At 39.4% G+C, this 26,749-nt stretch overlaps 1 protein-coding gene and 1 pseudogene across 5 annotated transcripts in view; one reads left to right on the top strand and one right to left on the bottom strand.

The window, feature by feature from the left end:
- Nucleotides 1-26,749, bottom strand: part of LOC307181767 (uncharacterized protein) — a 624,007-nt gene that overhangs the window by 508,090 nt on the left and 89,168 nt on the right. The window lies entirely within an intron of this gene.
- LOC307181845 (xylosyl- and glucuronyltransferase LARGE1-like) lies at nt 15,164-15,766 on the top strand (annotated as a pseudogene). The gene has a single exon. The product of its transcript is annotated as a xylosyl- and glucuronyltransferase LARGE1-like (transcript).

The following is a 26,749-nucleotide window of genomic DNA, read 5'->3' as shown; positions in this document are numbered from 1 at the left end:
GAAAAGGAGCAGGTTTGGGAGACGGAACCAAGAATTCAGTTTTGAACATGTCGAGTTTGGAATGCCTGTGAGACTATCATCTAGGTGCTCACATACATGAATCTAGAGGTCAAAGAAGACATCTGAGCTGGGCATATACATTTAGGAATAGCGAAGACCACTGTGAGAATGACAGACAACCTCCCACACTTGGAAGTGAGGGGAAAGAAGAAAAATCTGCCGAAAGTCATTATTACTGTCAAGCACACATGCCACAATGTGCCCTTTCTGATCAAAGTGTCCACTCTTACCTGCCTAGAGCTAAGTATTATCCTGAGTGTTAACGATAATCACTTCTTTACTTCTCTTTATAGTTTTACCACCTAAATATTCAGACCTAATGATATGTTTAGTTTTTCTGTTTCTAGCATCAAGGTTAGGCTATCTGCACAGAGTTGGAGAGGAAATGTTCCTTGTCTATTCACTGGAATAGTTGGTACAGGATTGGGATGATTTTCTTCTTAAAATGTTTGATAGAAACCATGGGTAAAGTGTTAGGGGCCTGGACTATTCTTAGTTGGAAGGTCTGTAATTACTGATTCAGTTTCTGCAATAGTTACAGAAATAGGTTGATTCTCAATTATTGAAACTAATGCAAAAAAATAGTCAAATACTGACTAATTGAACACAACTTTCATAACCTGATATATATTTTTTCTTTTAGGAGGGAGCTGAGGGAACAGGAGGTTGGGCTAATTCGTTATTAAATTATTATTCAATTTGCATTTTCAGAATATATATGTCTCAAATAATTTAATATTTAAGTAATTTACAAATATATCCTCAGAATAAATTACTCAAAAAAGGTATTGAATAGCTGACAAAACAAAATTAAATTTTTACGACAGATAACGTACTGGACTTGTTTCATGTGCCTCCCCAGATTTGCTCAGCCAAGGTTCTCTGCTCAGTGCTACCAGTGACACAATTAAGATCATCTTGCACTAACTGAATTGTTGAAAACCACTAACAGGAAGTGTTGCTCTTCAACAGAAGATTTGTTGCTGCATTTGTTAGGTGGGTTGTGTCCTTGTTTCACTCCCCCGGCTCAGCATCCTGGGCTGCAGGGTGGCTGCCCCAGTTCCTACCTATTGCTTACAGGCATGGCCTGAGAGTATCTCACCTTTTGACTTCCATCAGTTTCCCTGTTGCCCCTGAAGCACGAGAGGCAGGAGGATCCCCTCAACATGTGTGCCAGAAGTCTGACAAAAAGTTTGCCAGAAGTTTGACAAAACAATCCATGTCCTTATTCTAGCAAACGGCAAAAATCTTCAACCACAACAAGAAAAAGAATGTCAAATGTGCTTTTCTTGACTCAGGGTTCCTTCAGTGATCTCATTTCACCTGTAGGAACAAACACTGTGATTAAGAGAAGAATCTGAAAACAAGGGGTAACTCAGGCAACTGATGATGGAGAGTTTCAATCCTGGATCTGCAATTAGTTCACCACTACTCTTAGGAAGTGCTTACTTTTTCTCCTTATCAGCAAAATAACGTATCTGTAACAGTATCAACAAAACCAACCACCAAGGCAGACAGACTGGTATTGATTTGCTTTCCCAAGGATCAAGGGTTTCATTGAATCGGACTTCTAGAAAATTAACCATTCCTTAAACACTTCAAAGTTTTACAACTAAACTGTGAAACTCAGATGAGCTCTTTCTCTTTAGGCCTTGGTGGTTTGCAGGTAGGGTGTGCAGAAATTTTCACCTGTCAAGGGGCAAGTTTCTTTTTTCTCTTTTGCAAAAATAATGGAGGGGAAAAAGATTCACTATTTTTGAAATTATTTTTCTAACTAAGCATCCTCCAAACCCTCTCTATTCCCTCCCCATGAGAGCCCTGTATACATCCTCCCATATCTTTTTCATACAAACACACTGAAACACAGGTATACATGTAATAGAGTTTCTTGGCTATTTATTTGTACACAGATGGAATTTTCTTATACATATTATTCTGAAAATTACTTTTACTGGTTTTATATATATATATATATATATATATATATATAGTGGATATAAAGATCAGAAAAATAGGACAGATTCGTTCTTGTTAACAGCTGAATAATATATCATAGTATGCATGTAATACAATTTATTTAATCATTTCCGCATTAAAGTCCATTCAGGCTACATTCAGACTTTTGCTTCTACACGTAATACATCGATAAACTTCTTACATAATGAAGTTTTTATTTCAATAGGATAGATTTTCAAAAACGGGGCTCCTCAGTAAAAGAGCCCCATGTATTGTTTATTTTTAGATATACAGCCTACTTTTCTTAAATGTTATAGAAATTTATAGTTCTACTAGGAAGAAATGAGTGCATGTTCTCTCAATGGCTATTGTTACTCTTTAATTTTTGCTGATCTGATAGACAGAAAGTAGTATCTCATGGCTGCTTTAATTTGTACTTCCCTAACTACTCCTGAGGTTGAATATCTCCTCTACAGTATTTACTGTTTTGTTTTTTATTGGTTTGTTTAGCCTTTTCAGTTTCCTAACTTGAGTTTTATTTTAATCAGTTTGTGGGAGATCTTTGAGGGATATTAACCCTTCATCTGGTAAGTGGTTAATATCCCTCAAAACTCTTCTACAAATCTCTATATGTGTTATAAACTTACTTCTCAGTCTATGGTTTGCTTTTCTTTATGATATCTTTTGCCATATGGTTTTTAAGTTTTTTATATAATTATGGCAGAGACTACCAGTCACCCACTAAAATCCATTCTGCTTTCTTCTTTGACACATGGTTGGACTATACTTTCCTGCAGTTAGGTGTGGCCTGGGACTACTCTCACCAGTCTAATGTCAGCAGACGTAGTGTACATCTCTTCTCAGACTGAGGCCTTAAAAAGTAGCCACGCTTCTTCCAAGCTCTGTTTCTCCTTCCACCAGCTGGAACCTGAACATTACAGCCCAGTTTGACCATGGAGAGGACAAAATCTTAAGAGATGACAAAGGCACATGTATCGGCCAGGGTCCAATCAGGAAACAGAAACCACGGATAAATTTAATATAAAGGATTATTAAACTCTAATAAACGAATAACTATAACGAAACACTATATGGGACCCTAGAACTGAGGGAGGGCATCCAAGGCCAACTTAGAAAGGAGCCCCTTCCCTAAGGCTGGGGTCAGACTTCATTTAGAAGTAAAGTTCAGCCCACTAGACAGGAGAGAATTTTACTTGTTTGCTCAAGCCAGAGCTGGTCTATGTCACTGGAAGAGCAGGAAGCAGTCCTCCAGAGTGCAGGCAGGCACAGGTGATTGGCAACTGGTAGCCTGGTGGCAGAGGCATGCAGAGGGGGTGGGGCCTGGGGCACAGGTCTGCAAAGGGAATTGTGGCACCTTCACAGGCGGGAGGCCTTCAAGAGCCGGTTTCTGTGTGAAGTAGGTAGGCCCCAGGAAAGTTATCGCCAAGCCAAGCTGAGGCTGTAAGGTTGCCAAGGATCTCTCATTCTGGGTGCACATTTGGGGCGGAACTCTACTGGATGTCCTTATATCCACACTGATGATCCACCATGCAACCACCAGAAACCACAGATGCCCTTCTCCCAGCAATGTCTGTCCAGCACCCCCTGTTGAGAAAGCTTAATATTTTGCATGCTATAAAGGAAAGATGCTAAAGGAATTCTATTCACCATCACAGAACACATATTCACATAATGTGAATGTGGCAATAAAGTGATAACTGGCACACTGCGACTTAACTTGGAAAGAGCTTGAGTTCCTGAACGACCACATGGTCCACCCACAGCCCACCACCACCTGAAACATAACATGAGAGAGAAATAAGCTTTTGTGCTTTTTGAGTCACTTGGAGGAGGAGGCTCTTTGCAATAGCAGTTTGGTTTTTTGTCCTATTTCAGTAGTCTTCCGTTCCTCGGCTTCTGGGGTTCCTGCCTTGCTTAGGAAGATCCCCTAAATTTCATTTAAAACTCTACAGCAGGTGATTATCCAATTATGGAAAGACTAGTCAAAAGAAAACAAATATTGTCACCTTGGTTATGACTGGCTGCCAGCTACTTCCTGATATAGACAAAAAAAGGAAAAGAAAGACAAAGGAAATTTATATAAGAGCCATGAACACAAACCACTCTAGCTCCTTTGAGTAATTTCTGTGAATACTTTCCAAAATACAGACTTAAAGCAGCTGCAGAGAGGGATTTAATATAAAATAATCATAAATAATTAGTTCTTCTAGCAGATTGAATGTCTTCACCATTCTATACAAACATTTGTTAATTAAGCAAGAGGCTTGAGCAGCTGGAAACACGGAAGGCATTGTTCAGTGGAAAGTTCTACATTGTCTTCCCCCCAGAAATTATTCCTCCAGGCTACAACTCAGATCTAACATTAGGATTGTCCTGTCATGTGTCATGTGTCCTGTCAAGTTAATTGTAGCCTCCCTACGTATTTTCCATCATCCTCTCTTCCTCTAGCATCACTTTCTTTTTTGTGAGAAGAGAGCATGGCCTTATAGATAAAGGCGGTTGACATTTATGGCTGTGCTGTGTATGTATGTTGTATTGGCTAGCCACTGTCGGAAAATACAAAGGAAAAACAGACCCCCGTCCAGATCCAAAGGCATTACAGGCTCTCAGTGAATGTGAAACAATATGTGAAATAAGCAGGTCATAGGAACATATCACTGCTGAAAGCCCCATTGTACCAAGAGTCCACCAGCTGTAAGAACAATGAAGAGATACAAGATGAACACATATTTCACTTCCCCTTTCCTATGCATGTCAGAAGAAACCACAGTACATGTATATGTAAATACTAGCTGACTAACTGAGGCCACCAGAAGACAAGGCCCTAGTCAGAAGTTGGTGATTATCTGAAGGCAGGTGGTAATAAACATCATTGTTGATGCTGGTACTTTTTGTATTTAATGAATTTATTACATTTCAGCCACTTGTTCTAAACAGCAGCGTGAAATCCAGTAGCAAATAGCATCTTTCTCACTACTGTTTTGTTGTGATCTGGAACCTTCTTCTGGAAATTTAGGCTTAAATTTTGGGATACTAAAAAACAAGATCACCTACCATCGCCCCAACATTTTAACCACACCTTTTCACCTGTGTACCTCCCTTCCTGCATCCCTGATCCCACCTACCTAGAGAATTCCTACTATCCTTTAAGACTCAGTTCAAATGTAACTCTTCTGCTGAGTCTTGTCTGACTTCCTGTGGAATAGAATTAGCTCATCCATCATGAGTGTTGTCATGGCAGCTTTGGACCCTTTTAATACATCTTCATTTCCTGATCTGTGGCAGGGATTCGGTCTTATGTATATATATTTGGTGTTATATTTATATAAATATATGTATAAATATATATATATTTTTTTTACTGCACGGCATTTTTATGTAGCCAATAAAAGTCTATTACATGAATAAATATTTCACTTTTGCTATACTGCCCGCATCGTATAATGTTAGGACTTTACATTCTTAAAATATTTCACTAAGAGATGAATAATGTTCCAATAAAATAGTGTGTCGGTTTGTATTTATAGAGCAGCCCTTGACTGTAGTGGATTATGTCTTGGAGGCATGGTGCCCTCTGCTGGTGTCTTTTTAAACAAGCGCAAATTTGTACCTACAGTGCAAGGCTGGCCTTTGTTTAAGTGGTGGTTCTAAACCCCCTGGTGTGCTGGACCCCAGATAACCACATGGTCATAAACTATTTACAAAAGGCCAGGAGTGCAGAATGTTCACTTTCATTTTAGTCTGTAAATGATAGGCAGGATATTAAATAGGAAACAAAGACTGGTAAATCTCTTTATAGCTGTTTTATAGTGGCCCTGACTTGCTTTAATATTTGTATCATTTTTATTACGGCCATAATTTTAAGTGGCTTTATGCCAGTCTTGCTGGGACCATATAACCATACCAAAGAAATATAAAATATTACTGTCACCGAAGTTCCATGATCTCAGGGAAAGTGAAGAGCTTCAAGTAACTGATGGTCCCAATCTTTGAGTCTACAAAACTACAAAATAAATATGTATGTATTGACTTGAAAATACATTAACAATAGATTAAAACAGTATTACACATACAATGCATGTACGTATATATAAATAGATATAGATACATATATGTGGTGTGCATCTAATTTTGTAAATACATATTTTATATACACCTATCTGTAGGAAGAAAGGTCAAGAATAATATGTCAAAATGCTAATGATTGTAATCAGTAGATGGCAAAATTTTCAGCTGCTTTTAATTTTTTGTGTATCTATATCTTTCTAATTTTTTTCTGAAGTAACCATGAATTACTAGAGTAATGAAAAAATGAAGAGAGAAAAATTCACAGATAATGTTACCAGGGGAAACATTGATAGGTAAGACCTAACATCAAAACTCTCCCACACTACTATATATAAAATAAATAACTAATAAGGACCTACAGTATAGCACAGGGAAATCTACTCAATACTCTGTAATGGCCTATATGGGAAAAGAATCAAAAAGGAGTGGATAGGGACTTCCCTGGTGGTGTAGTGGTTAAGACTCTGCCTGTCAATGCAGGGGACATGAGTTCGATCCCTGGTCCGGGAAGATCCCACATGCCGTGGAGCAGCTAAGCCCCATGAGTCACAACTACTGAGCCTGTGCTCTAGAGCCCATGAACCACAACTACTGAGCTCACGTGCCACAACTACTGAAGCCCACGTGCCACAACTACTGAAGCCCACATGTTCTAGGGCCCATGTGCCACAACTACTGAGCCTGTATGCCACAACTACTGAGCCTGTATGCTGCAACTACTGAAGCCCATGTGCCTAGAGTCCATGCTCCGCAACAAGAGAAGCCACCGCAATGAGAAGCCCGCGCACTGCAATTAAAGAGTAGCCCCCGCTCGCTTCAACTAGAGGAAGCCCACTCACAGCAACGAAGACCCAATGCACCCAAAAAATAAAATAAGAATTTTAAAAAAGGATCATTATCATAGGCTGGCTTCTCCAGGAAGCAGGTTCTGTGACTGCATTTAAAAAAGAGTAGATATTTGTATATGCATAACTGATTCACTTCACTGTACACCTGAAACTAACACAAAATTGTAAATCAACTATACTCCAATAAAAAATTTTTAAATAATAATAAAGCTCTCCTGCCTAGTATAAGTTAAGGAGGCATCTTCCAATGCAAACATCACTAAGAGAAACAGATCTATAGATGTCAATTACAGGAAGAAATGTGCTGAGCCCCAGAAACCTGTCCTCTCAGGGAGCAGGCCCTTTGAGGAATTGTTCAGTCCCATTTACGCAGCAATTAATCATTAAGCCAGTCTGTTCTTCATTAAGAAGCCAATGAAGTCAGGGCTCTGGAAATATGGCTTGCTGAGAGACTGCTTTGAGTTATTCCAAAAAGAAACCAAACCAAAGGCACTTGAATACCCTAAGAATGCTCAAGAAAGGGGTAAATGGGATGAACACTTGGCAAAGAAAGCTCAGCAATTTTCTTTTTAATTATTGAGATAAGAAAGGGAGTTTGGTTTCATTTAGCTGTTCAAATAGAAATCTATTTAAATATTTAAACAGAAAAGCCTCCTGATCTACCATCCTGCCCTCCTGTAACAGCTATGGCCTTTCTACAGAGATAAATTTTATAGTGGGTTTGGTTTGGGAAACTTCTATTTTATGGGTTAGAAATTGATTTCAAGAGCCTTCAGCAGAGTAAAACACACACAACTGTGTATTTGCTTTGGGGGTAAGTCCACACTCTCTTGCAGTACAAACTAAATCTCCTGCTGGTAAACACTAGGATGTTTGGCATTTGAATTGCTTCTCTTTTAGAGCTGTGGTCCTGATAATCTCTTTCACAAACCTTTAAGGACACAAGCCCTCCCCCAATGCCTCACCCTTACTTCCCAGACATCGTTCTATACTGTTTTCCTCCATTCTACTTGGGCAAATAAAATTCACCAACATCAAAGCAACAAATATTTGTTATGTGCCTACTTGCTGTCCCCAGTGAAAATTTACCCTCCCACATGGGTCCCCACGACCAGACAACTCCTGCTGCTCTCTTCCATAACCAAGCCCATTTCAGAATTTAAAGGTGTTTTTAAAACTATACATCCCTCAAGAAGCAATTCCCTAACAAGAGGAAAAGGAACCCTGTCGCAGCATTTAACCCATCAGCCTTTTTATGCTTCCAGGGTTTTACTCTGCCTAGAATGCCTAGCCCATATTTTCATCCAACAAAATCCTTTGACCTTGAAGGTCTAGCTTGACTGGCAATACCTCAGTCTCCCCTAAAAATGTAATTCTGAATCATTCCCTGATAATCCTTCCCAATTGCCTTGTACATACTTCAGGAAGAACTCCAACATTATATTTCAGTTTATTTACACGTCTGTCTTCCCCCTTTAGACTGTGGGTTCCCAAGGAAACAGACTATCTCTCATCATGATATTCCCAGTACCTACTGCTCAATAAATAAATGCTGAATGAATGAATGAATGAATGAATATAACAACTCCTAGAGAATCCAATTTGCTTGTATACTTTTACATGTCCAATAGAGAGATTAACACATCCAAAAAGACAGTGCGAGAGCTTTATCTCCACTCTTCTTACAATATGTAATAAAATAAAATTGAACAAGTACTATTTTAATTAATACTTAAATGACATTTATTAATATTTCTCTAAAGGGTAGCATGAAAGTAGCAATTTTCACTTCAGAGTTTCTCATAGGGAAAATCAGCCTTTCAAGAAGAAAAGTAGATTTTCCTTGCAGCTCAAACTTCCAAAATTCTGTTAAACCAAATTCTGTTAAACCAAAACAGCCAGGCAAGAACTCTTTCACATTTTGTCACCCCAGAGAACATGATTTTTTCCTGCTATGTTGGTAAGAACTTTCCCACATTGCTTTCTTCAGCTGTGTGTGCCATAGGTGGCTGAGAAAAGAAAATCTCAGATATCATGGCTTGATTCAACAGTAAGAGACTCTGTAAAATTTTATGTTCCCAGTTAATTTAGCCTTTTATTTTCTTTAAACACACCTCTTCCTTGGGAAACTGTTCCTCCATAACAATGAATTGTACTTTCCCTCTAAGCTCTTCCCTGTTATTATACCTGAACATACCACACACAAATTTCTTCCCAAACCTTTGAAATTAATCCCTTTGTTGGTTAAGTTCAATTTTGTCTACTTCCTCCTAGCCAATAAGCAAGTTGAGAAAGATATACTCAATATTTCAAGTCTACAGTAGCACAAAATGCATTCCACAAGCTAGCACAAAACCATCTACAAACCAAAAGAAACTCCCAGGCTGGTAATTCAGCAAAGATCCAGGCTGTCACTAATCCATCACTTGATATGTTCATCTGTAAAGCCATAGGTTCTGTGTATGCAAACACAAAGCAAAAATCGCTGTCTTCAGACAGTGAAAAAGAAGCGTAGCCTCTATTATCTGAGTATTTCAGATGAACATGGGTCAGCCTTAACAGTACAAGTAGAAATGTCAGGTGTAATGTCTTTGCAACAGCTGATGTCCGTCTTTAATAGGCAAATCAGTGCACTTCGCTTATATTGACACTTCTGGTATCAACTTAAAGGTTTAACTGATTTATCTCTAAAACTCTGTGGCTAATTTCATCCCTCAGATAGTTTGTACATCCACAATTTTGTTAAACTTAGCAAAATGATCATTTATGTTTGTGCATACTCTAATTCCCAAGGCTAAGAGTTAATATTAATAACCTCTTGAAGCGCTAAGATCTCCTAATAAAATGGTACCCAAAATCAATCTTTTGATGTGCTGATTATAAAGCAACATTAATTGACTTATGACTTTATCTATGATAGACACAAAACAAATCCTTTGATGGTGTCAAAAAAGAAAAATTGTTGAATATGAAATGTCTTTTATTTCCTATGTTAGATACATAACAGATTAGCTTTTACTCTGCAGACATGGGTGAATGCACTCCACCTTTGCATCTGTGGCAACCAACTAGACACTACAGCTCCAATTTTGGATTATTATATAAAGTAGGGTTTTTTTCCAAAGCTGTTTGAGGTTGTAAGTAGAACAAAAATAGCCTATGCTCTGAATTTAGAAACAGAAAGAAAAAAACCAAACACATGTGCTAAAATATTAAGCATGATGGACAGAATAGCATTAATCTTGTTTCTGGACTTATTTCCCCCTTGGAAAATGTCTTCACAAAGAAAGATTCACTGGGGAGAGTCCAGTCCTCGTTGTGTTATTAAAAATTCAGGAGGCTCATATTAAAGATTTGAAATGCTTTGATTTATCATAAATTTAATATATGGTTTATCAAATTAGCAAAACAGTTACTTTTAATAATTCTTGAAGTTAATACTGCAACTACTATAGTCTGAATAATTTAAATTTGAATTTACATGTTTAATCATTTCTGTCTAAAAAAACTTACTGGAATGCAATGTTAGGTTCACTATTTCTCTGATTTCCATGTAAATTACCAGTGTTAGTAAATTTGCTCGTCACTTAACCCAGTCGAGAATTTATTTAATTACTGAATATTTCTATGCTTTTGTACTAATCATAGAGGAAAAACTTTTCTAGAAGAAAAAACTTCATAGAGATCTAATACCTAGTTCCTTTGACATACTGGAGTAGAGGCTTGGATTATTATTTTAATAATAAATAAATAAATAATAAATGATGGAACTTAGAAAGTGGGACAGCTAAAAAGAGCAAGGCAGTGCTCCAAAAGCAGATGAGTTCCTAATGGTGACTGGATCCAAGGTGTGACCATGAGAGTGAGTTCCAGAAGCAGAGTGAAAGTACAGACAATGAACTGAGATAAAGGAATTCCAAGCCAGGATAGTGACTGTACGTTTCCCAGGGCTTTATTTATTATGTGCCAGGCATAACAACCTCGTAACAACCCTACAAGGTAGGAACTATTATTATCATCAGCCTCATTTTACAGTTCAGGAAACTGAGACACAGAAAGGTTAAGCAACTTGCCAAAGTCACACAGCTATTCTAGCAGGAGCTGGGATTCAAACCGAGGCTAGCTCCAGAGGTCTTGCTCCCAACATTACATTATACCGCTTCCCCTAGAAAGACAGCAGTTGCCTCTGGGAGCCATGGGTGTCATGGCTCAAATCAGGAGATATTTTTTGTGGGAAGGGTGAAAGATAAACAGTCATCTAAAACGCTAAATGCTCTCCATAACATCGGCAGCATCAACCACTGCATTTATTGAGCTTCCACTATGTGCCAGTTTGTGCTATTTTAAAACAATTAATCCGAGCATAGCAGCTGTAGAGCCAGGATTTTATTTTTTCCATAATTCCTTCCCTGAAATTTACACAAAAGGTTTTTTGTTATTTAAAAAAAAAAAAACTGAACTAAAATGATACCCTTGTATTCAGCCTGCTGGGTAGTAGAATCTTAAGTTAATTGATTCTATAAAAATCCAGTGCTTAAGCAGCCAAATATAATCATCTGCGAAATAACTGAACAACTGGTAGAAGCAAATGGTGTTGCACACACAGGAATAACCAGCTGGTAATAGTTTACTTCACAGCCTACCTATGACAAAACTGAGAAGTTTCACCTGACACTCGTCAACCTGGCCAACCTAGAACTATTTATACTGCAAATTATTAGAACATCCTAAGGAAAACATCTAAAGAGGTCAGACTCTTTTTTTTTTTTTTGAAGATGTTGGGGGTAGGAGTTTATTAATTTATTTTATTTTTGCTGTGTTGGGTCTTCGTTTCTGTGTGAGGGCTTTCTCTAGTTGCGGCGAGCGGAGGCCACTCTTCATCACGGTGCGTGGGGCCTCTCACTATCGTGGCCTCTCTTGTTGCGGAGCACAGGCTCCAGACGCGCAGGCTCAGTAGTTGTGGCTCACGGGCCTAGTGCTCCGCGGCATGTGGGATCCTCCCAGACCAGGGCTCGAACCCGTGTCCCCTGCATCAGCAGGCAGATTCTCAACCACTGCGTCACCAAGGAAGCCCCAGACTCATTTTTTAAACAAAATTTTAAACACCTTATAGAACAGTGTGGCTACACGAAAGACCTCTTCTTTGCTCAAATATTCAACTATATCATGTTGCTTTCTTCTATCAGTTTTTCAACATTTATTGGGAATTATACCAAGAATTATGGCTTGACTGGCAGCACTGCAGAATTTTCTAGTAATTGAGTTATTGATGGATGTAGGATGTCAATATGTTATAACATGCTTTATTCAATATCTGTGGCAATAAACTTCAGAATGAACTATGACATACCATAATTTTTTTGGGTTAACAGAGGATGAAGTCACCTACAGTTACATTTTATAGCCTTTTAATAAGTTACAATTTCATCAGTCTTCCTTCAAAAATCTTTATAGGAAATATCTTGTCTCTTCCCACCCTCCATCAAGGAATAACAAGGTTGAAAGGAAGCATTAGTAGACTAAGAAATTAGAGTTAAGAATTATAATCCTTGGGACTTCCCTGGTGGCGCAGTAGTTAAGAATCTGCCTGCCCATGAGGGGAACACGGGTTCAATTCCTGGTCTGGGAAGATCCCACATGCCGCGGAGCAACTAAGCCCATGCGCCACAACTACTGAGCCTGCTCGAGCCGGTGAGCCACAACTGCTGAGCCCACGTGCCACAACTACTGAAGCTCGCTCACCTAGAGCCCATGTTCCACAACAAGAGAAGCCACCTCAATGAGAAGCCTGTGCACCTCAACGAAGAGTAGCCCCCACTCGCCACATATAGAGAAAGTCTGTGCACAGCAACAAAGACCAAACACAGCCATAAATAAATTTTAAAAAGAAGAATTATAATCCTCTACAATGTGAATTGTCAAGACTTGATGATCAGCCATAGGAAAATGCAAACACTGATATTGTAATATAGAGCTTTGGAAGGAAGGATAGCTCAGAGAATAAAGACTTCTGTTTGAATTCCTGCTACCAGCAATTAGATGTTTGTCTTTGGGTATGTTACATAATTTCTCTGAGCCTATTCTCTCATCTATAAAGTAATAACTTCTTCCCATGATTTTTATAAGAATTATACGTATTAAAGCATTAAGCATAGTGCCTCATTCAGCACAGAGCTAAATAATATTTCTCTTTCCCACATTTTTTTTTTTTTTTTTTTGCGGTACACGGGCCTCTCACTGTTGTGGCCTCTCCCGTTGCGGAGCACAGGCTCTGGACGCGCAGGCTCAGCAGCCATGGCTCACGGGCCCAGCCACTCCGCGGCATGTGGAATCTTCCCAGACCGGGGCACGAACCCGTGTCCCCTGAATCGGCAGGCGGACTCTCAACCACTGCGCCACCAGGGAAGCCCCCCACGTTTTAATGTGACCTCTCAGAGCTCTTGACCCAGCTGGCCTCTCCTTCATTCTTGATGATACACCCCTGACCTGTGTCTTTTCCAAGCCTCCTCATTCCAGGAAATGCCCCACCATCTGTGCAGGAGCTCGAGCCAGCAGCCTGAGCATCACCTGATTCTGTTCTTCCCCCATTCTCCAAACCTAGGCGATTATCAAGCCCTGTCAATGCTCTATGAAGATGATCCTCATGTTCCCTTTTAATTCAGTCTGAATTTCTTAGAAGTGAGGTTCAAAAATATCAGTAACTTGCAGAAACCTATAATAAAGTCTATTTTAAAGATTACTTTTAAATGAAGGGTTTGATCACAACTAGAGAAATGGTTTAAAGGCAAAAACTGTTCCTTAGAACAATGGTTCTACAGAATGTCAGTGGGTGTCAGAAAAGAGATACATGGCCAAATAAATTTGGAAAATTCTAGATTAAACAACACAATTAAACAGATTTTCACTATTGTTTCTATTTCTACTCTTAAGACTTCTCATAATTTTTAAACAGGCATTGAGATCCATAAGAAGAGATTGTTTCTTTCTCCCCTTCCAATCCATGCCAATCCACTCCCAACTACTTTAAACAAAGCACTTTGCTCTAACAGAAGAACTCAAGATTTGGCTATTAGCCACAAAGCTAAAATAATTCAGTATCTTATACCCAGGAATTGAGTTCTTCTTTTAGAGGGAAATGTCTTTGTTTTAAAAACTTTGATTATGGAAATCCTTCGCTGTATTGCAGAACATACTGCAGGATGTGTTTCATAGAACTCTTCTAAATCACAAATTTTAAAAAGAAAAGAAAAAATAGCAAACTGGCATTTCAGGGTAGGTAAATGTTGGGAAGCACATGTAAGGAAAAGTAAATCAGCTACTTATAGAATCTTCATGTGCCCCAGGACCTCATACAGTGCCCTTACCCATCACTTGTGGGTACAGGAAGTATCCCATCAATGGTTAGATCAGCAGTTTGATAGCTCAAAACTCCCTACAGAATCTCATCTCCCACCCCCCACCCCTGACACACACACAAACCTTCCCAGGTTTGTTCCCCGCCAGGGCTCTTTGTCAGCTCAGTGGTACCCTAAACCGTGTTAGAGCAGGTTGCTGCCCATGGCCCCAGAATCACTCAGCTCTGTGCTGCCCATAGTGCACCACACTCAATGCCTCTGGAACACATCTCTGAGCTCTCACTCAAGCTACCACCCACATGATCTCCCCACACCAGCACACTGTCATTGTCATTGGCTGTGCTGTTTATTCTCCAAACCACCCACCCTGACTCTGAGCCAACACGAGCCAGCACTACACCTTGTTTCCTACATTCCCTGCTCCTTCCCAGTGCTCTGTTTCCCCTAAAGGCTCTGGCATACCTCCCTCTCTTTGATGTTGCCCACTCTTAGAGGAGACCCTAAACACAGCTGCTTTTCCCATGGGACTATGACCCTTTTAGGATTTCATGCTTAAAACTATCTCCTCCGGAGGTTGTGTGTGACACCAGGATGACTAATCCCATTGTCATTTCCTCAGGGATGCTGTAGATCAAGGATACATCCCGTGGGCCAAATCCAGCCTGCCTCCTAATTCTGGACATAAATTTTTTCTTAAAATACAGTCACAGCAATTTATTTTAATACCGTCTATGGTTGCTTTCCACTACAATGCTAGAGTTGAACAGTTTGATACACAGAGACCTTATAGCCCACAAAGACTAAAATATTTACTTTTTAGACCTTTACAGTAAAAGATTGCTGACCCCTCGACAGATGAAAGAACAGAATGGTGTTAATCTTCAGTTAAGCCAGCAGAATTTGAGAATCAAAGAGGAGGGCACTGGCGACAGCGAGAACCTCTGAGCTGGCATGATGGCAGGCAACAGCTCCGAGTGTGGGCAGCAGCCAGTCGCAGAGAAGTGCGAGACAATCCATGTTGCTACTGTCTGTGCCAGATACAACGTCAGCCTGGACACTGTCACCTTGGTGAAGGCTGTCCTGTTTCACAGGCAGAATCCCCTGCATTTCCACCTCATCGCCGGCTCCATTGCTGAGCAGATTATGGCGACGCTATTCCAGACCTGGATGGTGCCTGCTGTGCGAGTAGACTTCTACAATGCAGATGAGCTCAAGTCTGAAGTTTCCTGAATCCCCAACAAACATTACTCTGTGATTTATGGTCTGATGAAGCTTTTCCTCACCAAGACTCTTCCTGCCAACCTGGAGACGGTCATCGTCCTTGACACAGACATCACCTCTGCGACCAATATCACAGAGCTCTGGGCTGTGTTCCACCAGTTCAAAGCTGTGTGCCTGACAGGGTTTTGGTGCTCTGGTTGGGTGTCAGGACCTGTGCCTCTGAGGTGGGAGAGGTGAGTTCAGGACATTGGTCCACCAGCGACCTCCCAGCTCCATGTAATATCAAATGGCGAAAGCTCTCCCAGAGATCTCCATCTCAACGCTAAGACCCAGCTCCACTCAAGAACCAAAAAACCACAGTGCTGGACACCCTATGCCAAACAACCAGCAAGACAGAAACACAAACCCACCCATTAGCAGAGAGGCTGCCCAAAATCATAATAAGGTCACAGACACCCCAAAACAAACCAACAGATGTGGTACTGCCCACCAGAAAGACAAGATCAAGTCTCATCCACCAGAACACAGGAACCAGTCCCCTCCATCAGAAAGCCTACATAACCCACTGAACCAAACTTAGACACTGGGGGCAGACACCACAAACAATGGGAACTACAAACCTGCAGCCTGCGAAAAGGAGACCCCAAACACAGTAAGTTAAGCAAAATGAGAAGACAGAGAAACACAGCACATGAAGGAGAAAGGTAAAAACACACCAGACATAACAAATGAACAGGAAATAGGAAGTCTACCTGAAAAAGAATTCAGAGTAATAATAGTAAAGATGATCCAAAATCTTGGAAATAGAATGGAAAATAAAAGAAACGTTTAACAAGGACCTAGAAGAACTAAACAGCAAACAAACACGAACAACACAATAAATGAAATTAAAAATTCTCTAGAAGGGATCAATAGCAGAATAACTGAGGCAGAAGAACGCATAACTGACCTGTAAGATAAAATAGTGGAAATAACTACCACAGAGCAGAATTAAAAAAAAAACAAAAGAATGAGAACAATTGAGGACAGTCTCAGACACCTCTGGAACGACATTAAATGCACCAACCTTTGAATCATAGGGGTCCCAGAAGAAGAAGAGAAAAAGAAAGGGACTGAGAAAATATTTGAAGAGATAATAATTGAAAACTTCCCTAATATGGGAAAGGAAATAGTCAATCAAGTCCAGGAAGTGCAGAGAGTCTCATACAGGATAAATCCAAGGAAAAACATGCCAAGACACATATTAATCAAACTATCAAAAATTAAATACAAAGAAAAACTATTAAAAGCAGCAAGGGAGGGGACTTCCCCGGTGGCGCAGTGGTTGAGAGTCCACCTGCCGATGCAGGAGACACGGGTTCATGCCCCGATCCAGGAAGAGCCCACATGCCACGGAGCGGCTAGGCCCGTGAGCCATGGCTGCTGAGCCTGCGCGTCCGGAGCCTGTGCTCCACAACGGGAGAAGCCACAACAGTGAGAGGCCCAAGTATCGCAAAAAAACAAACAAACAAACAAAAGCAGCAAGGGAAAAACAACAAATAACACACAAGGGAATCCCCATAAGGTTAATAGCTAATCTTTCAGCAGAAACTCTGGAAGCCAGAAGACAGTGGCAGGACATATTTAAAGTGATGAAAGGGAAAAACCTATAACCAAGATTACTCTACCCAGATCTCATTAAGATTCGACGGAGAAATTAAAACCTTTACAGACAAGCAAAAACTAAGAGAGTTGACACCACCAAACCAGCTTTACAACAAACGCTAAAGTAACTTCTCTAGGCAGGAAACACAAGAGAAGGAAAAGAACTACAATAACAATCCCAAAATAATTAAGAAAATGGTAATAGGAACATACATATCGATAACTACCTTAAATGTAAGTGGATTAAATGCTCCAACCAAAAGACAGAGACTGGCTGAATGGATACAAAAACAAGACCCATAAATATGCTGTCTACCAGAGATCCACTTCAGACCCACGGACACATACAGACTGAAAGTGAGGGGATGGAAAAAGATATTCCATGCAAATGGAAATCAAAAGAAAGCTAGAGGGGCTTCCCTGGTGGAGCAGTGGTTAAGAGTCCGCCTGCCGATGCAGGGGACACGGGTTCGTGCCCTGGTCCGGGAAGATCCCATGTGCCGCGGAGCGGCTGGGCCCGTGAGCCATGGCCGCTGAGCCTGCGTGTCCGGAGCCTGTGCTCCACAATGGGATAGGCCACAACAGTGAGAGGCCCGCGTACCGCAAAAAAAAAAAAAAAAAAAAAAGAAAGCTAGAGTAGCAATTCTCATATCAGACAAAATAGACTTTAAAATAAAGACTATTACAAGAGGCAAAGAAGGACACTACATAATGTTCAAGGGATCAATCCAAGAAGAAGATATAACAATTGTAAATATTTATGCACCCAACATAGGAGCACCTCAATACATAAGGCAACTGCTAACAGCCATAAAAGAGGAAATAGACAGTAACACAATCATAGTAGGGGACTTTAACACCCCACTTTCACCAATGGACAGATCATCCAAAATGAAAACAAACAAGGAAACACAAGCTTTAAATGATACATTAAACAAGATGGACTTAATTGATATTTATAGGACATTCCATCCAAAAATAACAGAATACATTTTCTTCTCAAGTGCTCATGGAACATTTTCCAGGATAGATCATATCTTGGGTCACAAATCAAGCCTTGGTAAATTTAAGAAAACTGAAATCATATCAAGTACCTTTTCTGACCACAATGCTGTAAGAATAGATATCAATTACAAGAAAAAATCTGTAAAAAAATACAAATACATGGAGGCTAAACAATACACTACTAAATAACCAAGAAATCACTGAAGAAATCAAAGAGAAAATCAAATACCTAGATACAAATGACGATGACAACACGAGGACACAAAAGCTATGGGATGCAGCAAAAGAGTTCTAAGAGGGAATTTTATAGCAATACAATCTTACCTCAAGAAACAAGAAACATCTCAAATAAACAACATAACCTTACACCAAAAGCAAATAGAGAAAGAAGAACAAAAAACCCCCAAAGTTAGCAGAAGGAAAGACATCATAAAAATCAGACCAGAAATAAATGAAAAAGAAATGAAGTAAACAATAGCAAAGATCAATAAAAATAAAAGCTGGTTCTTTCAGAAGATAAACAAAATTGATAAACCATTAGCCAGACTCATCAAGAAAAAAAGGGGGCTTCCCTGGTGGCGCAGTGGTTGAAAGTCCGCCTGCCGATGCAGGGGACACGGGTTCGTGCCCCAGTCTGGGAAGATCCCACATGCTGCGGAGCGGCTGGGCCTGTGAGCCATGGCCGCTGAGCCTGCACGTCCGGAGCCTGTGCTCTGCAATGGGAGAGGCCACAACAGAGAGGCCCGCGTACCCCCCCGCCAAAAAAAAAGGGAGAAGACTAAAATCAATAGCATTAGAAATGAAAAAGAAGTAACAAGTGACACTGCAGAAATACAAAGGATCATGAGAGATTACTATAAGCAACTATATGCCAATAAAATGGACGCTCTGGAGGAAATGAACAAATTCTTAGAAAAGCACAACCTTCCAAAACTGAACCAGGAAGAAATAGAAAATATAAACAGACCAATCACAAGCACTGAAATTGAAATTGTGATTAAAAATCTTCTTACAAACAAAAGCCCAGGACCAGATGGCTTCACAGGCGAATTCTATCAAACATTTAGAGAAGAGCTAACACCTATCCTTCTCAAGCTCTTCCAAAATATAGCAGAGGGAGGAACACTCCCAAACTCATTCTACGAGGCCACCATCACCCTGATAACAAAACCAGACAAAGATGTCACAAAGAAAGAAAACCACAGGCCAATATCACTTATGAAATAGATGCAAAAATCCTGAACAAAATACTAGCAAACAGAATCCCACAGCACATTTAAAGGATCATACACCATGATCAAGTGGGGTTTATGCCAGGAATGCAAGGATTTTTCAATATACACAAATCAATCAACGTGATACAGCATATTAACAAACTGAAGGAGAAAAACCATATGATCATCTCAATAGATGCAGAGAAAGCTTTCAACAAAATTCAACACCCATTTATGATAAAAACCCTCCAGAAAGTTGGCATAGAGGGAACTTTCCTCAACACAATAAAGGCCATATATGACAAACCCACAGCCAACATCATCATCAATGGTGAAAAACTGAAAGCATTTCCACTAAGATCAGGAACAAGACAAGGTTGCCCACTCTCACCACTATTATTCAACATAGTTTTGGAAGTTTTAGCCACAGCAATCAGAGAAGAAAAAGAAATAAAAGGAATACAAATCAGAAAAGAAGAAGTAAAGCTGTCACTGTTTGCAGATGACATGATACTATACATAGAGAATCCTAAACATGCTACCAGAAAACTACTAGAGCTAATCAATGAATTTGGTGAAGTAGCAGGATACAAAATTAATGCACAGAAATCTGTGGCATTCCTATACACTAATGATGAAAAATCTGAAAGTGAAATTAAGAAAACACTCCCATTTACCATTGCAACAAAAAGAATAAAAATATCTAGGAATAAACCTCCCTAAGAGACAAAAGACCTGTATGCAGAAAACTATAAGACACTGGTGAAATAAATTAAAGATGATACAAATGGATGGAGAGATATACCATGTTCTTGGATTGGAAGAATCAGCATTGTGAAAATGACTCTACTACCCAAAGCAATCTGCAGATTCAATGCAATCCCTATCAAATTACCATGAGCATTTTTCACAGAACTAGAACAAAAAGTTTCATAATTTGTATGGAAACACAAAAGACCCCGAATAGCCAAAGCAATCTTTTTTTTTTTTTAAAGAACATGTTGGGTGTAGGAGATTATTAATTATTTATTTTTGCTGTGTTCGGTCTTCGTTTCTGTGCAAAAGATTTCTCTAGTTGTGGCAAGTGGGGGCCACTCTTCATCGCGGTGCGTGGGTCTCTCACTATCGCGGCCTCTCTTGTTGTGGAGCACAGGCTCCAGACGCGCATGCTCAGTTGTTGTGGCTCACGGGCCTAGTAGCTCCGCGGCATGTGGGATCCTCCCATGCCAGGTCTTGAACCTGTGTCCCCTGCATTAGCAGGCAGATTCTCAACCACTGCACCACGAGGGAAGCCCCGAAGCAATCTTGAGAAGGAAAAACGGAGCTGGAGGAATCAGGCTCCCTGACTTCAGACTATACTACACAGCTACAGTAATCAAGACAGTATGGTACTGGCACAAAAACAGAAATATAGATCAACGGAACAGGGTAGAAAGCCCAGAGATAAACCCACGCACATATGGTCACCTTATCTTTGATAAAGGAGGCAAGAATATACAGTGGAGAAAAGACAGCCTCTTCAATAAGTGGTGCTGGGAAAACTGGACAGGTACATGTAAAAGTATAAGATTAGAACACTTCCTAACACCATACACAAAAATAAGCTCAAAATGGATTAAAGACCTAAATGTAAGGCCAGAAACTATCAAACTCTTAGAGGAAAACATAGGCAGAACACTCTATGACATAAATCACAGCAAGATCCTTTTTGACCCATCTCCTAGAGAAATGGAAATAAAAACAAAAATAAACAAATGGGACCTAATGAAACTTAAAAGCTTTTGCACAGCAAAGGAAACCATAAACAAGACCAAAAGACAACCCTCAGAGTGGGAGAAAAACTTGCAAATGAAGCAACTGACAAAGGATTAATCTCCAAAATTTATAAGCAGCTCATGCAGCTCAATAACAAAAAAACAAACAACCGAATCCAAAAATGGGCAGAAGACCTAAATAGACATTTCTCCAAAGAAGATATACAGACTGCCAACAAACATATGAAAGAATGCTCAACATCATTAATCATTAGAGAAATGCAAATCAAAACTACAATAAGATATCATCTCACACTGGTCAGAATGGCCATCATCAAAAAATCGAGAAACAATAAATGCTGGAGAGGGTGTGGAGAAAAGGGAACACTCTTGCACTTGCAGGTGGGAATGTAAATTGATACAGCCACTATGGAGAACAGTATGGAGGTTCCTTAAAAAACTACAAATAGAACTACCATACGACCCAGCAATCCCACTACTGGGCATATACCCTGAGAAAGCCATAATTCAAAAAGAGTCATGTACCAAAATGTTCATTGCAGCTCTATTTACAATAGCCAGGAGATGGAAGCAACCTAAGTGTCCATCATTGGATGAATGGATAAAGAAGACGTGGCACATATATACAATGGAATATTACTCAGCCATAAAAAGAAATGAAATTGAGTTATTTGCAGTGAGGTGGATGGACCTAGAGTCTGTCATACAGAGTGAAGTAAGTCAGAAAGAGAAAAACAAATACCGTATGCTAACACATATATGTGGAATCTAAAAAAAAAAAAAAATGGTTCTGAAGAACCTAGGGGCAGGACAGGAATAAAAATGCGGACAGCGAGAATGGACTTGTGGACACGGGGAGTGGGAAGGTAAGCTGGGGCAAAGTGAGAGAGTGGCATGGACATATATACACTACTAAATATAAAACAGATAGCTAGTGGGAAGCAGCCACATAGCACACGGAGATCAGCTCAGTGCTTTGCGACCACCTAGAGGGGTGGGACACAGAGAGTGGGAGGGAGACACAAAAGGGAGATGATACGGGGATATATGTATATGTATAGCTGATTCACTCTGTTATAGAGCAGAAACTAACACACCATTGGTAAAGCAATTATACTCCAATAAAGATGTTCAACAACAAAAAAAAAGACAGAAGGAATTAAAGGATAAACCACTATTCTAGCACATGCCTGGGACACTGTAGGCCAGTGTGATCATGAAATCTAAATAAACAGTCAGAATGAAAGCCTATATGGGAATGATAAACCCCTAAATAAGGATCACAACTATCTCTGGGTAAAGGGATAAGACTGTGCTCATGGAAGGGTAGCGATAATTTCAATTATATTTACAACAATGGTTTCTTCGATTGAATAAGAAGTACAACGGTTTCTTAGGTTGAACGATAAGTACAAAAAGGTTCGTTTCTTTGCGTGTGCTACATGTCTTCCAGATCCACTTGCCCCTTTACCCCTTCGTCTCCAAGCCATGGTAGGTGACCTAGGTGGACTGCATCAAAAGGCTCCGTTGCCTCCTGCCTTATGACTAGGTGTGGCAAATAGGCAGCTCCAGCATGACTCAGAGAAAGGAACTGAAGCCAGGGCATTTGTTCTCTCAGCTTCCTGCAAACTGAGCGTGACCCTTGACTGAAAGCCATAGCTCATAGCTGGAGATCTCCACACAGCCCTCTCTGTCTCCAGTAACTGCTCCGTTTGTATTAGTTATTTACCACACATAAAAAACTCAGAAAGTTAAAACAATGAACATCTACTATCTCACAGATTCTGAGTGCCTCTGCCTCAAGGTCTCTCACAAGGCTATAACCCAGGGTTCAACTGGAGCTGCGGTTTCATCTAAAGATTCAGTTGAGGGAAGATCCACTTCCAACTCACTCATCATGGTATCACAGGTTGCTGGGGTGAGGAATCTCAGCTTTTTGTCATAACAGCTTCCCCATCAGCAGCTCAAGCCATGGCAGCTTGCTTCCCCCAGAGCAAGTGAGTAAGACAACAACCTAATCTCAGAAGTGACATTCCATTGTGTTCTACTCATTAGAAGCGAGTGAGTAGGTTCAGCCCACACTCAAGAGGAAGGGACTACACAAGGGCGTGAACACATACTTACTGGGAGGGGATGGGTGGGCCATCTTAGAGACTGCTCACCACACTTCTCCAGGCCTGGGGAGATAACCAGCTGTTACTAGCTCTATGATTACTAAAACAATCATCCAGGTTTCCTCAAACTCTGGTTAATAATTCCTTATTAAGCTCTCCTCAATTTATTTCAATTTTCCAGGACCTGATTTAGACATTATGCTTAAAATTGTTTTGTATGTCTAAAATATTTCTTACTAAAATATTTTAAAATATGTTATAAATATAAAGGATGTGCTGGAATGTGATCTTGATCATAAGACGTGAGAAAAATAGACATGTACTTGTTTACCAAAGCTTTGTCTACAAATCTTTCTTAACGATTGAAATAATGAGTTTGAAGACAAAAACTAATGAATAAAGTGAAGTAGCCTTCTTGAATATCTAATATCTACTTGCCTAAAAATATAATGAATCCAAGAAGGGTTTAGATAAATCATGATTAGTCAGTTTTCATTTCTGAAATCTCCGAATATTTTGGATATATTCTCTAGTCTTTTAAAATAATATTACTCTGCCCTCCCACAAAAGTTCCTTAGCTCCATTATCAGGACACAGGATTAGCCATACTAAGGCTGACGATTTACCGCTGAGTATGCTCTCCTAGCTCCTTCATCTTGTAATAAACCAGTTTTGTAAAGCATGTGCCTTACAAAAATCACTTTAAATAGTCTCATAAATTAAGAAGGTCAGGATAGTCTAAATTCAACATAATATTCTATTCATAATCCTAATTTCATGCAAAAATCACTTCAAAATTTCCATTAACATCCATAATAAAATACAAGAGGAAAGCAATTGCAAATTAAGCTTGGAAATGAGGGAATCAAATACTAATGCTCAGAACGTTTGAGCGCCACAAGAATAATATTTGAAAGACTCAGGGCTGAGACTTCACTTTTCCAAACTGCTCAATGTAAAAGACAACAGTAAAAGTAACCTGAGCAAGGGTTTGAATGAGTAGAAAATGGAGACACACAGCCAAAACGAGGAAGAGGGAACAAGGTTCAAGTCAAACGTTTCAATTATCAGTAATTCTAATCCTTCCTTGTTCCTTACATGCGAAATGGAATTTGTTCTGATAGAACAGGGTGAGGTAAGAAAAAAGAAAATGGAGAACTAGAAAGAAAGATAAGCTAAAAGCAATAATGAAAATTAATCATAACATCTGGGAAAATTTAGACGACCTTTATGGAAGCTGAGACACAAATTCCACTGAAACTAATTACCACATTTTCAACTTTGACTTTACGTGAAGTATGAATCTAGAGAGTAAAATAAATGTTTATCTTTAATGAAATGACTTTCAGGTAATAATGCATTGCTATCTTACAGACAGGTTGAAAACATTTTTCCATTACTAACATTTTTGCCAGAACTTGACATTTTCATCAGTCTGCCATACTTATTAATCAGAAGTTTAGTACTAATGCTAAAATAATTTCCATGTTATTCCTTCCTAGAGAATTATTTTTATCCCAGTAGTATCTATCACATTCTGAAAAAAAAAATGGGAAGCAAGACTTTACATGTTAGCTCAATACTTACAGATCCTAGGGTTCCCTCCCATCCCTCCTCTTCTCCTCTACCTAAGTATAATTCTCCAAACCAGAATGGAGGCAACTCATTTCTGGAATGTCTAGCCATACAGACATAATAACCAAAGAATAAATCTAAAATAGATGGCAATTTTTATCTTTAGTCATTGGATGAGTTATGAATTTCCTAATCTTCTAATGAAGCTTGAGAAAAACACAGCCAATCACTTTGGAAAAATATTGCTGGTTTATGAAATATATCCTTTGATTATCTGATCTGAAAAGTATATTTTTAAGTCAAGGAAAATTTTCAAAACGGGTATAATTTTACAACTTGGGAATAACTTTTAAATTGCTTGCACAAAAGTCTATAATTGCTTGCACATAAAAATTAACCTATGACATTAAGTACTAAGTGTATACTTCAATTAACTATATTTGCCCATTGCAATCATCTGAAAGTTTATTATTTTACATTTTATAGCCAACAAATTCTTCCAAGTCTTATGAGCAACCATCTCAAAATACAGTAAATGCCACTGGCCATTAAATAAAATTCCCTAAGGAAACTCATACAGTGACAGTGATGACTCATCACTCTATGTTTATTAGCAGGTTATAGGTGAGTAAATACCATTGACACTAATAAATCACCTCAGATCATTATGTTGAAAAGGATTATGGTGATAATATCAATGTCACAGCTGTATCACTTATTCCATCTGTATTACCTCGTTCCATGTATGCCTCATTCATTACCTCCTTTTCCCCTATTACTCATTGAAAGGAGACAGCATCTACTTAAATGTTATGAAAAAAATTGGTCACAAACAAATGAAAGCCGAAGACCTGTAATGGGAACAGAAATTCTGTGAACGTTAATATTAACTTTCACTTGATTAAAAAAATGAAGTATTCTTATCTGAAGAGAAACTTTGCCTTGAGTATAATACATTTGAATTATGAAGAGCTTTTGTCTTTTAGAGTTCAGAGCTCCTCATTACCTAGAGAGAGATGACTAAATTACAGAATAAGCAGCTGATATATTTGCAAGGAAATGCTGGTGCATTTGATTTAATCAAACAATTATAAAATGATATTATCAGATCTTTCAGATGGGAAAATGGATTCTTTGAAATTGGACATCGAACAAAAATCAAACAATGGAATTCCATTCTAACTCGGAAATTTTTTAAAATATCCACTCAACAAATATTGACGCACCGAGTATTTATTGAACCCTACCATGTACCAGACACTGTACCCAGCACTGGAAACATGTAGATAAGAAGATCTCTGCCCTCATGATGCTTAGAGTCCATAGAGGAAAAAGGTAAGCAGAGAGATTCTGCAACACTGAGAGATAAGAACAGTACTAAACGTGTACATTCAAAGATAGTCTCTAGTTACCGTTATAAAAGAGATGTTGTCTTAGTCCCTTCAGGCTGCTATAACTAAATACCACAGGCTGGGGAGTTTATAAACAACAGAAATTTATTACTCACAGTCCTAGAGGCTGTAAGCCTGAGATCAAGGTGCCAGCACGGTCAGGTGAGAACTCGCTTCTGGGTTGCAGCCTTCTCATTGTATCCGCACAGGTGGAAAGGTCAAGGAAGCTCTCTGAGTGTCTTAACAGCACTAATCCCACTCATGAGGGCTCCACCCTCATGATCTAATTACCTCCCAAAGGCATCACCTACTAATACTTTTGGGGGTTAGGACTTCAACATACGAATTTGGGGGGAACACAAACATTCAGACCGTAGCAGATGTGTTGCAGTCTCTTTTAACAAGATATAGGACATTTCTTAAAAGTTCTATTGAATAGGGCTTCCCTGGTGGCGCAGTGGTTGAGAGTCTGCCTGCCGATGCAGGGGACACGGGTTCGTGC

This window comes from Stenella coeruleoalba (genome assembly GCF_951394435.1).
Source record: "Stenella coeruleoalba genome assembly, chromosome: 2".
NCBI classification, from domain to species: domain Eukaryota; kingdom Metazoa; phylum Chordata; class Mammalia; order Artiodactyla; family Delphinidae; genus Stenella; species Stenella coeruleoalba.
This window is presented reverse-complemented; position numbering and strand designations above follow the sequence as displayed.